The sequence below is a fragment of the Cucurbita pepo genome, chromosome 18, assembly GCF_057944985.1.
Source record: "Cucurbita pepo subsp. pepo isolate OVF chromosome 18, ASM5794498v1, whole genome shotgun sequence".
Taxonomy (NCBI): domain Eukaryota; kingdom Viridiplantae; phylum Streptophyta; class Magnoliopsida; order Cucurbitales; family Cucurbitaceae; genus Cucurbita; species Cucurbita pepo.
The window spans coordinates 6,419,196-6,436,167 of NC_141815.1; the positions used below are offsets into that span (position 1 = coordinate 6,419,196).

At 45.9% G+C, this 16,972-nt stretch overlaps 1 long non-coding RNA gene across 2 annotated transcripts; it reads right to left on the minus strand.

Annotated features, from left to right (window-relative positions):
- Positions 1-1,306: 1,306 nt before the first annotated feature.
- LOC111783906 (uncharacterized) lies at positions 1,307-2,691 on the minus strand. 2 transcript variants are annotated; one of them, XR_015413815.1, is made up of 3 exons: positions 2,659-2,691; positions 1,738-2,548; positions 1,307-1,531 (listed from the first exon to the last, which is right to left on the minus strand). It is a non-coding gene; the product is annotated as an uncharacterized LOC111783906 (long non-coding RNA). The 2 variants fall into 2 exon arrangements; XR_015413814.1 differs by lacking the exon at positions 2,659-2,691 and having other exon boundaries at positions 1,738-2,652.
- Positions 2,692-16,972: the final 14,281 nt, after the last annotated feature.

Consider the following 16,972-nt stretch of genomic DNA (forward strand, 5'->3'; position numbering starts at 1 on the left):
TGGCGGCAAGATTCATCCGCCCTACAAAGGCACCTTATGGAGCCCCGTACTGTTTTAGAAAAAGAAGGATGGGACGTTGCGTCTGTGCATAGATATAGAACCTTAAACAAGGTGACTGTACGCAACAAATACCCGTTGCCGATAATATCCGACTTCTTTGACCAACTTCATGGGGCCAAATACTTCACGAAACTGGACTTACGATCAGGGTACTACCAAGTACATATCGCTGAAGAGGACTAACAAAAGACGACGTGCGTAACAAAATACGGGGCTTTTGAGTTCCTGGTAATGCCCTTTGGCCTGACAAACGCTCAGCTATGTTTTGCATATTAATGAACTAGGTTTTTCATGATTACTTGGATCAATTCGTCGTGGTATACCTCGACGACATAATTGTGTACAGCGCAACCCTAGAGGAACACAAGATGCCCTTGAAGTTAGTGTTCGACAAGCTGCAGCAGAATCAGTTGTATGTCAAGAAAGAAAAATGCGCCTTCGCACAAACATGCATCAACTTTTTGGACATGTCATCAGTTGTGGACAGATTGATATGGAGAATGACAAGATAAAAGCTATCCAAGAGTGGAAAATTCCTACTTCGTATCCGATGTACGATCCTTCCTGGGATTGGCAAACTATTATAGGTGGTTCGTCGAAGGGTTTTCACGACGAGCCGCCCCATTAACAAAACTTCTAAAGAAAGACCACCCTTGATCGTGGTCAAGTGAATGCCAAATGACCTTCGAAGATCTGAAGGAAACCATGACGAGGGGTCCTGTCCTCGAATTGGTGGATGTTTCTAAACCATTTGAAATAGAGACAGATGCTTTCAACTTTGCCTTAGGCGGTGTCCTTATCCAAGAAGGTCACCCGATCGCTTATGAAAGTCAAAAGCTCAACGATGTAGAAAGGAGGTACACTATCTCTAAAAAAGAAATAGGGATCACTCTAACAACAATCTCCTCCAAAAGCCCTATCGTATATCTACCTTACTAACTCCATTCTTCGAGTTCGCGCATCTCTAGTTTAGGTGGTACACCTCCTCCAAGTAGGTCTTCCATCCTCCGGTACCTAGCCACCAGATCATCATCGTGATCAACATCCAGCGTCGAATCCGCAATACGAGGTGTTGCGAACTCCCCTAGATTAGGGGGTGCAGCTGGAGTTGTGGTTGGGGTTGGCGTAGGCGTGCCCAATGCAGCTGCTGGTGGCGGTAGCTGTAACGCCCCTAATTTTCTCCACCCTAATTAGCGACGTTACCTTATACTCGTCAAAACAACAGGACAAGAGTTCACATGGAACAGCCTCGATAACGAAAATGCATTCATCAATTTAAGCAGTTCATACCTAGGAAAACAATTGCGACAACCTAGCCTAGAAGTAATCAACAGAGACTAGAGAAAACAATTCGCAAAACTAAGAACCCAAGAGAATCCAACAGGCGCTACGACACAACAAACCCTCCTCAAGATTTCCATGGCCCTTCGCCTCATCCACCGTCATCCGTACATGGGAGCCTTGCCCTTTCCTGAAAAATATTGGTAGCACGTGGCTTGAGTATTATATAAAATACCCAGTAAGTCACCCCACTATTGGGGTTAAGCATATATTCATACATTCGGATACAAGCAGTCGCACACAATACATGCAAGCAGTCGCACACAATACACGTACATGACGCACGCAACACACATACATGTCACAGAGAATCCCATACATGTCGCACATCATTACCATACATGCCGCACAATGTTAGAAGAACGCAGCTGAGAGAGAGGTTTGTCTTCCATTCCTTCCCATGGCCTTAGGCCCTTGCCTTGTCCGGGCGGGGGTGGATGCATGGTAATTTCCCACACATGGCCCACGTGTGTGACTGTGGGCCCACCAGGCGAGCTCGCAAGCAAACTCCCTGGGCCTGGCTTGGTCGGGTATGTATGACATACAATACCGGACGCCACGGACAAAGGAGGGCCTGCATGATATCGTGGCGAACACAATATCGAATATACGCATCCATACCATCAGTAGCATAACGGGGGAGTGCCCCAACCATAGCGTGCATGAGGTTCTTAAGGTTTACCTCCATGGCATTACACATACGACGCTCCATCCCCTCGCCGCATTACGTAGCATAACCGGGTCCACATTAGGCAAGCATAACATAGCATAACCGGGTCCACATTGAGCAAGCATGTCCTAGCATACTAGTCATCTTATTCATGGCATGTGGGGTTCTCATTACGATCATAACATGTCAATCAAGCTCATCATACATACAGGGCGACAAAACGCGTCACAACATCATATTCATAAACATGGCATACATAGCAATTCACTGCAAGAATCACATACATAAACAAAGCATGCATAGCATTTCACGGCAAGAAACATCTAACCTAGCATACAGCAACAACATATGGTGCATGCAAGGGCCACAGGGCACGCACCAACATACATACAAAACTAACGCCAACAGTAAGGTTACTTACCTCCTTGGCCTTGGCCGAAGTCACCCACAATGCTAACTCCAGCGCCTAACTACCTCCTATAAGATAACATGATACACTTAGAGCCATTTCCCAACTAGCTCTTATGCCTAGCTACCAAGGTACGTCCCTATCACAATCTATTTTATCGCAATGGAGTTATACTGACCTCAGATGGCTGAAACAAGGGTAGGAATGACTCCAGAAGGATCAAAAACCTAGAAACCGGTATGCTATTCGGATGTCGAGTCGCCGAGTCGCGCCGCCAAGCTGTCGAGCCGTGTCGCCAAGCCGCACAGCCGAGTCGACCTGGCCGAGTCGCTGGTGGAGCCGAAATCGATGGGCTTCGAAGAACCCTAATGGCGCAGGATTTTTGGGCGCACCTCTGGTTTGGGCCGAAAAGGAACGAGGCCCAATGGTGGGCCTGAGTGCGGCCTGCGAGGTGTGGGCTGCACGCCAGTCGAGACGAATCGCAGAATGCCGAGGGTCGACCCGCGCCCGCCGCTTCGTCTTCCTCGCCCGAACGCCTCAATAGCCCTAATCGTGGGCTTGGCTGCTGTCACTTGTGGAAGCGTCGTCGTTCATCCATCTCCGGTGGCGCGTCTGTCCCTCCCTGCCCGACGTACACTAGCGCCTGCTCCTACCTAAAGCTCGCGGCGTTATTGAACCCGATCTGAAGTCTCGCGACGTTTTCGATCCCTCACCTAAACCCTTCGGCTGCTCCTTCACAGGTATGACAGTCACTCAAAAAGGAAAAGGCGGCTACTCAGGTACCTAGGGTTTAATACGCATTAATACGCCTTGGCTAGCAAGGCATGCCTCACTGGAAAGCCCATGATTTCCGGCGAGATTTAAGGAGTTTGTTTTTTTTTTTTTTTTTTTTGCCTTTTTGAAACCCCTACCATTACAGTAGCGGTCGTAGTTCCTGATGTTGCTCTCATCCTTTTCTCAGCTCGGTGACAAGGTACTCCACCGTGAATTGATTTGGGTTTTGGTCTACCTCGGTCACGTCATTCCACTGCCAGAAGGTGGTCTCATTAAAGATGACGTCGCGCAACACGTGAGCTTGCCTCTCTGCAAGATTATAAAACCTGTACACCTTGCTCCCGGGTTCGTAGCCGATGAAGACGACCTTCAGCCCTTTGGGATCGAGCTTGGCGAGGTAGGGACGCACGTGCTTCATGTATGCGACGCAGCTGACACTCGGAGATGACGTACCGCTGGCTTCTTGTTGTACCAACCCTCGTGTGGCATCTTCCTGTCGAGGCTTCGCGTTGGCGACCAATTGATGAGGTAGATGATCGTCATTATCGCCTCTCCCCAGAACCTCTCGGGCATCCCAACCGTCATCAGTAATGATCTTGTTGTCCCGATGATGGTTTGATTTTGGCGCTGCACCACCCCGTATTGCTGGGGGAGTAGGGCGCCGTTAGGTGCTGCTGTATGCCAAGCTCGTCGCAGTACTTACCGAAGCTCGCTGAGGTGAATTCTTCGCCTCGATCCGTGTGCAACACTCGCATCTTCTTCTCGCATTCGGCCTCTGCTCGCGCTTTAATGCGCTTAATTGCCTCTACCACCTTACTTTTCACTTGCAACAGTATCAACAACATAAGCGAGTTTTGTCATCGACCAGTAGGAGGAAGAGGGTCTTCCCGCCTGGGGTCTCCGGCTTGATGAGCCCGCAGATATCGCCGTGCACGAGCTCCAACGGCTCACTGGCGTGGTAGGATGCCTGAGATGGAAAGGGGGTGCACCTCTGCTTGTCGATGAGACACTCGTCGCACAGCCTGTTCACGCCTTTGATTGCCGGTAAACTGTGCACCATCTCCTCCTTGTGTAATTTTTTTAGGGTAGTAAAGTTTAGTTGCCCGTACATTACGTTCCACCTCCAAGATACTTCTTTGATCCTGGCTGTAACGGAACTAAAAAAAAAAAAAAAAAGGGTCGTCGGCAGAACCGAAAACTCCGGCGAACGCCAGAGTTTTCGCTCGCACACGACCCACAAAGGGCGGCCGAAGGGTGGGATGCCAGCGAACTCGACCCCGACCTTCAGCCACCCCAAAACGACCTCCAAAGAACGAAAACAGAGAAAACACGAGAAGGAATAGAAAAACTCTAGCGAAGCCAAACCGTACGAAATCGACGTCAAAACCTCCATTTTACTCCCAAAAGTAATCCTAGAACCTTCTACACACATCAGGAGTAGATTTAGACGAATCCTTTACGTTGAACACCGTCAGCAAGGAAGACGAAACGTCGGATTTCCGAACTTCTCCAGATCCGGGAGTGTGAGGCCCTTACAAACAAAATCTATACCAAAAACGGAGTTAGGGGGAAGAAGAGACTCGGGAACGGAGAACAAAGGAGGGAGAAAGGACGTCGAGACGACGTTAATGAGGAGAGAGAAAGGTCGCCAAAAAAACGTGCAGGCAATCGGGCGAAGAGGACGAAGTCCGACCTGAGGGCCGGATCCCGCAACCCGAACTGAACCCAGTCCCCTTAGGTCAGCCCAATTTCAGCCCGTTTGTCACCATTTCGACCCTCCCGGACTTAGTTTAGGCCCTGTTTAAGGTAAGATAGACCATTTTAAGGTCGTATTTCACAAATTCAAGTTGGGAATTAATTATGTTTGTGAAATACTAACGAAAGTGACGAATGAACCAATAGAAACCAACCACAAACGGAAGCGTAGAACGTTCACGAGGAGCTAGGTATAACGAACCTAAATTTCCACATATCTAGAGTCGCCACTAACGTCTAATGCTCATCTCTAATGCAGAATAAAAATCTAGGAATGCTCAAATTTATTAGCGGAAAAATTTAAAACTTCAGAATACATTTAAACATTTGAAAACACTGCCGGACTTACGTGTTTCAAACATCGTGCTGGAGTTCAAAAAGATAAAATAAAACGATTACAAATTAATTAATATAAATGAATGAAATGCAAACGCCCTATCCTAACCAAGACTAGGAATTAAATATGCAACTATCCTATGCACGCGCCACAGTCTTTGATCACGATGCCACCGTCAACCGTACATGGAGCCTTGCCTTTACCTGAAAAACAATATGGCACACGGCCTGAGTATTTCGAAGAAATACTCAGTAAGTGACCCCACTATAGGGGCCATGCTAATGTAAACACATGCAATCATGAATAGGGACCTATCTCTAATCATCTTAGGGGGTGGCCTCCAGTCTCGGACAAATTGGATGTGTAGTACTTCCCTACACACGACTCACACGTGCGAGTGTGAGTCCCAGGGCGCTCGCACACCCCCTAGACCCTCTGGTCAAGCTAATCTGTAGCGACGTCTGGAGGTCAGCGGAACCCCATAGTGTCATGCGCCTCATGAACACCCTCATCTGTGTGCTTTCGCACCTGTGCGCATTTGCGCTTATCATAAGGTGCGCGTCCGCACTCATCATCTCTAGGGGAAGTAGCCCTATGCTTATGAACATACAATATGCATGAGGTCCCTCTAAATCCATCGTAATGTCTCTTCTGACACAACCCTCTAGTCTCATCTCTATGTTACTCTAGATAACGCATACTCGTGGATATTTATATTAATATCATTTTCATGCTCTTAGGGTTGTGTCCTATGTCGATCTAACGACATGATGCAATATGACACTCATCATCATCTAGCATGCTCAATATGGAAAACATCATCATATTAAGGTAAAAATCATGCAATCATCATGCTCATCATAAAGCCACAACGTGCGTCAAACATATCAAGCATCACTCAACAAAATATGTATATACTGCACATATCATCAAGCATCATAATCCACACATCATCATAACTCATACAATTTATTTAGCCTATCCTATAGTAAGGCCACTTACTTGGTTGGCCTTGGCCGAAGTACTCCCTAAATAGCTAAACGTAAGCTCCCGTTCCGTGAGAGCTGCTTCCTACGTCGCCGGGGTTTGTTTCCTATCACACCCTTCACCACTTTCCATTAGTATTTCACAATTAATTTACCTATAATTTAATAAATGTGAAATACGGCTCTAAAATGGCCTCTGATACCTTAATCGGGGCCGAAAACAGATCCATGAGGGTCGGAACAGTGGAAACCGGGCTGAAAACAGGTGAGCCGAGCCGAACAGCCGCTGGAAGCCGTCGGAGGAGCCGCCGGAGGGAGCCCGAGCCATTTGCGTCGAGCCGAGCCGAGGGACCGCCTGCGCCGCTGTGTGACATGTGGCAGCAGTAGAGCGCTCCACGTCGCGCGGTAGCGTTGGGTCGAAGCGCGGGTCGCAGTCCGGTTCGGTCGTGGTCCGGGTCGCGGGCTGCGGAGGCTACTGGGCCAAGACTACAGTTGGGCCTCAGCACATTGGGCTGGGCCGAAAGTTTTTTTTTGGGTTGCAGGCCGGCTCGATTGGACCGCGGGTCTGGTCTCGGGTTGGTTCAATTGAACCTTAACTTCTGGGCTGGTCTGAGGTTTGGGCCGCTGTAGTTGGGCTGGGCCGAAGGCAGAGGCCGAGGAAAGACTGGGCTGACCCTCTCGGGTTCTGGGTACGGGTTGACCCGGATCCGTGGGTCTCGTCTTCCTTACCCGACTTCGGTCGATTTTTCGGCAAGCTTTCTCTCTCTCCTTCCCGCGGCGTTTTCGTTGCCGATTTCAGTCCTCTCTCTTCCTCTTCCTCTTTATTTGTCGTCCTTCTTTCTTTTCTGGAAGTCTTGCGGCTTAAAGGTTCCTAAAACCATGGATCTATGAACGATTAGGAAAAATCCAATTTTCTGACCTCGGTTACTGACGACGGCGTTTACGAAGAAGCACAGAAAGCACCTTGAGTTATCGTGCTTTTGTTAGGGACCCTTCTCGTGGTGGTAACAGGTCGTTTGGTGTCGGTTTAAGGGTGGTTTGAGGGTTCGTCGGTGAAACTGGACACTCGCCGATTTTTTTTTCCGAAATCTCTCTCTCTCTCTCTCATAGTTTTTGTCTTTTCTCTCTTTCTAGGTATCGTGATGGTGCTGGGTGTCGTGGGCTGAGGGTTGGGCGTGTTGTGGGCGTCGTTTCGCATGGGTTCCGCGAAATTCGGTGGTTGCCAGAAAACTCGCGGGTTTTCCGGCGACTGAATTTTTTTTTTCTCGTGTTCTCGTGTTCCTTTTTTTTTTATTAATTTTTATTTATTATTTTTTTTTCGTTCTTTCCCGGGTCGTTACACTAGGAGCTTACGTTATATTCTAGGAAGTACTTCGGCTAAGGCGTACCAAGTAAGTGGCTCACCCGTTGTAGGTTACGCGTTAATTATTGTATGTTGGCACGTGCCCGTGGATTTGCACGTGTCATGGCATTGTATGCCAGTTTAATGTGCTTAAGTATGAACTCATGTGAACGTGAATGTATGCTATGTATGTTGCTTTGTTTGATGTGATATGATATGCATGTGAAGATATGTGGTTCCTGAATGATTATGGCATGATTGTACGGAATATTTGAATGTAAACAACATGAATTGTATGACATGAAATACGGTAAACTGCATGGAAACATAACCCTGATAGGAATATGTATGATACGTACATAAATGAAAATGAGAATTACATGTAAGCATGAAACGTGACGTGGGGTTATGTTCATTAATGTTAAATGTAGGACTAGTGGGGACCTCATGCATATTGTGTGTTCGTTCATCTGGGGGGATACCCCTGTCCCATCACGAGGGTACGGACGCGTACATCCAATGGTAGGGCAACGATCGTTATGCTTTGCATAGCGCTGCCGTGACAGTTACTAGTTTTAACAGGTCCCGGCATAAGGGGCTCCAAGAGTATGCCCATCGGATAAGGAAAGTGGCCCAGCGGTGTGCGAACTACTGGTGAGCCCATACTCGCACGTATGGGCTGTGTGTAGAGTATATGGTACACGTCCACGATTACCCGTTAGGACTGCACCGTAGGGAAAACGAAACGAAATGATATGTCCCATCATTTCATTGCATGTGATTGTTGCATAACCCCGATAGGGTGTCACTTACTGAGTATTCTAGAAATACTCAAGTCTTGTGCTACTTTACTTTTTCAAATAAGGGCAAGGCACCCATGTGACATCGACGGCGGCATCGTTCACCTTGGGACTGTGGCACATGCATAGGGTAGTTGTATTTCCATTTCATAGTCTAGGTTGAATTCAGTTTGCATCATTAGTATAGGTTAGTATAGGTTAGTATAGGTTGAATTGTATTTGCATAATAAACCATAGGGTAGTATAAGACATTCATTTCGATTTTGTTCCTTTTTCTTTATTTCAATAATGTTCTTTTCCTTTCTTTCCCTTGTAATCATTTTCTCTTTAATAAAAGGCGAGTGTAAGTCGCATTTATGAAGAGGGCCCATTTAATGTATATTCCGCATTTCAAGGCATAGTAATGATCTTAGATTAAATAGGTAAAAATTTAGGGTCGTTAGAGTTGGTATCAAAGCCAGGTTATAGAACTTGTAGACTATCCTACAGAGTAGGCTTGGCATGTTCCACAGTCCAATTACCGATGCCCCGTCGTTGCTAGGTATACCTTATGTAGTATGAGGGATGTATGATCTTTGTGATATATTTAATGTGGTTGCCTTTAAATGATGCATGACATGATACTGTATGAAAAGGTGTTGATGTGATCTGATGTAATGTTTGTCTTTACGTTATGATATTTATGTTTTTTTTTATATGAATTATAAGATAGGATGTAGGGTATGTTATAAGTAAATCATAAACTTAGCTAGAATCATTTTCGTGGTTTCTAGAACCATGCCGCACAGAGGACGTAGAAGAGGTAGGAGAGGGAAAGGACGACCTCCCATTAGGAGAGGGGGAAGAGGAGAAGCCGATAGAAGCTCTTCCCAAGAGGGTTGACTACCGAACCATATGCGTTTGTACCACCTCCTGAATACGCACCTCCCCCACAAACTGTACCACCACCCGAAAACGCACTTCCCCCACAAACCGTACCACCTCCTGAATATGCACCTCCCCCACAAGCTGTACCCCCTCCTCAATACGCATCGCCCCCTCAAGCTACACCACAGGCCGGGTTAGACCCCGCCACAAGGTTAATGTTGGAATCCCTCCAAACGACAATGCAAACCATGCTAGCCACACAACAGGCCACGTTGTTAGCAACGCAACAAGTCGCGACAATGGCCACGCAACCAGCCAACGCGGTGGCCATGCAACCGGTAGATGCGGTAGCTATATAACCTACCAACAACCCGCATCCAGATATGGTACGAGTTGGTTAAAGGATTTTAGATGGTATAACCCCCGTCCTTTTGTCGGTTCAAAGGAAGATCCCACAGCGGCTCAGATGTGGATCGCAAACATGGAAACGACCTTTGAGTCAATGAGATGCCCTGATGAACATAAGGTGGCGTGTGCGACGTATGTATTACAAAAAGATGTAGAAGTGTGGTGGTCGGATAATAAATAGAGCATCAACCTAGGTGAGGGGATTACAACGTGGGAAACCTTTAGGAAGCCTTTCTGAAATATTATTATCCAAAGAAAATCCGTATAAAGAAACAACAAGAGTTTAACCACTTAACCCAAGGTGATCGCACGATGGATCAGTATGATCAGGAATTCATGAGATTGAGAAGGTTTGTACTGTCATTAGCTGACACTGAAGAGAAACAGACAGAAAAATTTATGTTGGGATTGAACCCGAAGACCCGCCGCATGTTAGAGGCCTTTAACCCAAAAACCTATGAAGAGGTCCTAAGGACGGCCAAGGCCCTAGAGGAACCCCCAGAGGAGAAAAAAACAGAGCCAACGGTTGTCACAGGGAGGAAACGCCCTGTTGAGGTCGTAACCACATAATTCCAACCACCGCTCTATAGACCTCGATATCAGAGTAGGCCACCTACTCCACCCCCAATAGCCCGATACCGAACACTAGAGAAGCCCCTGTGCCGTAACTGTGGAAAATAACATGTTGGGAGATGTTTGGCGGGCTCAGGTATGTGCTATATCTATGGTCATGCAGGTCATGTGGCCAGAACTTGCCATACAAGGAGCTCGGGAAATCCAAGGGAACTCCTTAGAAGATCGGTCATTTGAGAGCCCACCATACAAACCCGCCCACAAACCATGGCATATGCAAGACCAGTAAAGAGGCGGGAACGTCTGGCACCGTGGTGACAGGTACGCTTTCTATACTAGGACACTTTGCGTTGACATTGTTTGATTCTGGTTCTACCCATTCCTTTGTTTCTTTACCATTTGTTAAACAAGCAGGGTTCGTAGTAGAACCCTTAATGCATGTGTTGTCGGTCGGTACCCCAGCAGGGGTAGACTTAGTTACGAAAAATAGAGTAAAAGACGGACAAGTGGTAATAGCTGGACAAACTATCCACGTAGACTTAAAAGTAGTGGATATGACGGATTTTGACGTCATACTAGGAATGGACTGGTTAGCCGAAAACTTTGGTAACATAGACTGCCATAAGAAAGAGGTGATATTCACACCTCCAAACGGACTCACCTTTAAGTTTAAAGGAACCTTACAGGTATCACCCCAAAAATAATATCGATGATGAAAGCAAGACACCTGGTACAACAAGGTGGGTGGGCGTTTCTAGCCTATGCAGTAAACACAAAAGAAATGGAAAAACCAATAGATACAGTATCCATAATAAACGAATTTATGGATGTCTTCCCGGAGGACCTCTCGGGAATCCCTCCATCGCGAGAGGTAGACTTTGGAATATAACTGGAACCAGGAACGGGACCCATCTCTAAGGCCCCGTACCGCATGGCACCAGCAGAACTAAAAGAACTTAAATCACAACTGCAAGACCTGTTAGATAAAGGCTTCATTCGACCTAGTGTGTCCCCTTGGGGTGCCCCAGTGTTGTTTGTCAAAAAGAAAGATTGCTCAATGCATTTATGCATTGATTATAGGGAATTAAACAAGAGGATGGTAAAGAACAAATACCCGTTACCCCATATCGAGGACCTATTTGACCAACTGCGAGGGGCGACAGTGTTTTCTAAAATAGATCTTCGATCAGGATATCATCAAATTAAGATTAAAAATGAAGACATACCGAAAACAGCCTTTCGAACTAGATATGGCCACTACGAGCTTGTGGTGATGTCTTTTGGTCTCACCAATGCCCCAGCGATATTTATGGAATTAATGAACCGAGTATTTAAGGAGTGCTTAGACTCATTTGTGATTGTGTTCATACACGACATCTTGATATACTCGAAAACGGACCAAGAACACCAAGAGCACCTTCACAAAGCCTTAACTATCCTAAGGGAGAACAAGTTGTATGCCAAATTTTCCAAACGCGAATTTTTGCTACGACAGGTTTCGTTTCTAGGGCATGTAGTGTCTAAAGACGAAATCTTCATAGATCCTAATAAGATAGAAGCTATCACGAAGTGGAAACGCCCAACAACGGTCATCGAGATACGAACTTTCTTGGGATTGGCAGGTTACTATCGAAGGTTTGTCCAAGACTTCGCTAGAATAGCCACGCCTCTCACCCAATTGAAAAAAAAAGGTGTACCTTTCGTTTGGGACGATACTTGTGAGGCCAGCTTTCAAGAGCTAAAACTAAGACTAGTATCCGCCCCAGTGCTCACAGTTCCAGAGAGTTTTGTGGGATACGTGATTTACAGTGATGCATCCAAAAAGGGGTTAGGTTGTGTATTGATGCAATACGGCAAGGTTGTTGCGTATGCGTTACACGAACTAAAAGATTACGAAAAAAACTATCCTACACATGATTTGGAGCTGACAGTGGTGGTGTTCGCGTTAAAAATTTGGCTACACTACCTGTATGGCGAAAAGACCCAAAGCAAGTGGGAGTTGAGGTTGAGTTGCGGAGAAAATCACCTAGTGGTCTTGTAGCAGATACTCAACAAACTCCTGAGGATGTTGCGAGAGAATCAGTAGTGGAGCAAGTGACACCTGAACCGGTGTTGAGAAGATCATCCAGTACGATCAGAGTACCAGATATGTATGTACCTTCATCACACTATCTGTTGCCGATGAAAGGGAACCACAACCCTTTGAGGAGGCCCTATAGTTGGATGATACAACCAAGTGGGAGCAAGCCATGGATGATGGGACGTCTAGGCTTCAAAAATGCGTTGTACTGAGGCTGAGTACGTGGAAATAGCTGAAGCTGGAAAGAAGACGACATGGATGACTGGCTATTTGGAAGAATGGGCAAGAAGTAGCACAAAGATATTCTTTATAGAGATAGTCAGAGTGTCATACAGTTGGCGAAGGAACCCGGTCTATCATTTGAAGAGAAAACACAGAAGACGATACCATTTCACTTGCAAAGATGGTGATGTATTTGGAGAAGATAGAGGGCGCAAAGAATCCAGCAAACATGTTGACAAAATGTGTTGATGTTGGAATATTGAGGTTGTGCAAAGCCTCAATTGATATGGTGCCATGAAGATGCTCATGGTCGTTTGAGAATGAAATTCTTGGTTGACTAGATCAGTCTCCAAGTGGGAGAATTGTTAAGTTACGGAGCCTGCTGCTTAGTTATATCTTGGTCAACGGTTATATCCGGTAAAGCTATATTTGGTAAAGCTATATCCGGTAAAACTATATATGGTAAATAGCTATATATAGTAGATGGTTAAATCTGGTAAAGATATAATAGATGGTTAAATCTGGTAAAGCTATATATAATAAACTGAACTATATATATATCCCGTAGAGCTTTGAAAATGTACTTTTTCTATTCTCTGTATTCTCTCTTACTGTACATACTTGGAGTCATCAATACAAATCCTTTAGCTAGAGTTCTCCTTGCTTTTTCTCTATCCTGTTCTTTGTGTTCATCTAGATCGAGTGTGTGTTGTTGTGCGATCCTAACAAGTAAATGTCTGGTGTGTCAATAAGTAAAAGTTCCTAGGCAGAAAACCGTCGGGCTACTACAACCTCTAAGTATACCGGAATGGAAATGGGAAAACATTGCCATGGATTTCATAGTAGGCCTACCCAAAACATTAAAGGGTTATACGGTAATCTGGCGGTAGTGGATCGTCTGACAAAGTCGGCCCACTTCCTACCGGGTATGGCAACATATACAGTAGACAATTGGGCCCAACTGTATGTGAAAGAAATTGTGAGGTTGCATGGAGTACCGGTGTCAATTGTGTCGGATTGGGACCTGCGTTTTACGTCGGCCTTTTGGTGCGGACTCCAAAAAGCGATGGGTACCCGCCTCAACTTTAGCACCGCCTTCCACCCACAAACGGATGGCCAAAACAGCATGATTAAACCAAATCCTGGAAGACATGCTTCGAGCATGCGTTATGGATTTCACAGGGAGTTGGAACACTAAACTACACTTAATGGAATTCTCTTACAACAACAGCTTTCAAGCAACCATCGAGATGGCACCCTTTGAAGTGTTGTATGGAAAACGATGTAGATCCTCATTGTGCTGGGATGAAGTAGGAGAACGAAAACTTGTAGGACCCGAGCTGGTCCGCATCACCGACGAGGCGGTACAGAAAATTAGAGTAAGGATGCGTACCACATAGAGTAGGCAAAAGAGCTACGCCGACGTTAGGCGTAGGAATTTAGACTTCAAAGAGGGGGACCCAATGTTCCTAAAAGTAGCTCCTATGAAAAGCATTCTAAGATTCGGACAAAAGGGGAAGCTAAGCCCCCGATTTATTGAACCGTTTAAAATTTTAGAAAGAGTAGGTTCGTTAGCTTACAAACTAGCTTTACCACCTTCACTTTCAAGCGTACACGATGTATTTCATGTGTCCATGTTAAGGAAATATATTGCAGACCCTACGCACGTATAGACTACAAACCTCTCAAAATCGATGAAGATTTAAGTTATCAGGGGAAACCGATTAGAATCCTAGCCCGAAAAGTGAAAGCCTTACGTAACAGAAATATAGGTTTCGTTAAGTTATTGTGGCGTAACCACCAAATCGAGGAAGCTACGTGGGAACGAGAGGAGGAAATAAAGGAAAAATATCCTGAGTTGATCCATGAGCTCGAGACTTTCAAGGACGAAAGTTCTTTTTAGGGGTAGGTAATGTAACGAAACTGGAAAAAAAAATGCGGGCGTCGGCAGAACCGAAAACACCGGCGACGCCGGAGTTTTCGCTCACACATGACCCACAAAGGGTGGCCGAAGGCTGGGATGCCACAGAACTCGACCCCAACCTTCAGCCACCCCAAAACGACCTCCAAATAACGAAAATAGAGAAAAAAAATGAGAAGGAACAGAAAAATCTGACGAAACTCCGGCGAAGCCGAACCATACAAAATCGACGTCAAAACCTCCATTTTACTCCATAAAAGTAATCCTAGAACCTTTTACACACATCAGGAGTAGATTTAGACGAATCCTTTACGTTGAACACTGTCGGCAAGGAAGACGAAACGTTGGATTTCTGAACTTCTCCAGATCCGGGAGTGTGAGGCCCTTACAAACCAAATCTATACCAAAAACGGGGTTAGGGGAAAGAAGAGACTCGGGAACAGAGAAAAAAGAAGGAAAAAAGGACGTCGAGATGACGTTAATGAGGAGAGAAAAAGGTCGCCGGACAAATGTGCAGGAAATCAGGCAAAGAGGACAAAGTTCGACCCGAGGGCCGTATCCCGCAACCCGAACCAAACCCAGTCCCCTTAGGTCAGCCCAGTACCCGACGGTTCCCGCGGCCCAGGCGCTTCAGTCGAACGGCCTGTCACTCGTGAACGGCCCGTCACCCGCGTACGACCCGAGACCCGCAAGCGATTCGATAACCTGCGCCTCAACCCGAGACCCCTGCACACGCATCACTTTCTGATTGTGCCACGTGGCACATCTACAGCGCGGCTCCCTTCGGCTCCCGCGGCTCAATCCGCTCGGCGGCGGCTTATTCGGCTCGGAAAACCTAATTCCAGCCTGTTTGTCACCATTTCGACCCTCCCGGACTTAATTTCGGCCTTGTTTAAGGTAAAATAGACAATTTTAAGGTCGTATTTCACAAATTCAAGTTGGGAATTATGTTTGTGAAATACTAACGAAAGTGATGAATGAACCAATAGGAACCAACCACCAACGGAAGCGTAGAACATTCATGAGGAGCTAGGAGCTTACGTTATATTCTAGGGAGTACTTCAGCTAAGGCGTACCAAGTAAGTGGCTCACCCATCGTAGGTTACGCGTTAATTGTTGTATGTTGGCACGTGCCCGTGGATTTGCACGTGTCATGGCATCGTATGCCAGTTTAATGTGCTTAAGTACGAACTCATGTGAACGTGAATGTATGCTATGTATGCTCCTTTGTTTGATGTGATATAATATGCATGTGAAGATATGTGGTTCCTGAATGATTATGCATGATTGTACAGAATATTTGAATGTAAACAACATGAATTGTATGACATGAAATACGGTAAACTGCATGGAAACATAACCCTGATAGGAATATGTATGATATGTACAGAAATGAAAATGAGAATTACATGTAAACATGAAACGTGACGAGGGGTTATGTTCATTAATGTTAAATGTAGGACTAGTGGGGACCTCATGCATATTGTGTGTTCGTGCATCTGGGGGATACCCCTGTCCCATCACGAGGGTACGAACGCGTACATCCAATGGTAGGCCAACGATCGTTATGCTTTGCATAGCACTGCCGTGACAGTTACTAGTTTTAACGGGTCCCGGCATAAGGGGCTCCCAGAGTATGCCCACCGGATAAGGAAAGTGGCCCAGCGGTGTGCGAACTAGTTGGTGAGCACATACTCGCACGTATGGGCTGTGTGTAGAGTATATGGTACACGTCCACGATTACCCATTAGGACTGCACCGTAGGAAAAACGAAACGAAACGAAACGATAGGTCCCATCATTTCATTGCGTGTGATTGTTGCATAACCCCGATAGGGGGTCACTTACTGAGTATTCTAGAATGCTCAAGCCTCGTGCTACTTTACCTTTTCAGATAAGGGCAAGACACCCATGTGACATCGACGGCGGCATCGTACACCCCGGGACTGTGGCACATGTTGAATTCAGTTTGCAACATTAGTATAGGTTGAATTGTATTTGCATAATAAACCATAGGGTAGTATAAGACATTCATTTCGGTTTTGTTCCTTCTCCTTTATTTCAATAATGTTCTTTTCCTTTCTTTCCTTTGTAATCATTTTCTCTTTCACAAGGTAATAAAAGGCGAGTGTAAGTCAGACCCCATTTAATGTATATTCCGCATTTCAAGGTATAGTAATGACCTTAGATTAAATAAAAAAAAATTCCAACAATCTCCCACTTCCACTAAGCTGATGAGACATGTGTCTTAGGGCGTACTCTATACCCAACATGTTCTCCTACTTGCCCTAGAGAAGATGAGACATGTCTCGTAATCCTAGACATTCTAGATGACCCTCATGGATGTGCATAAAGAAGGGACGGGACATCTCTCTCCTTTTTTGGGGGGGGGGGGAGGGTGAATCAAGAGGTAATAAGCTGCAGCGGC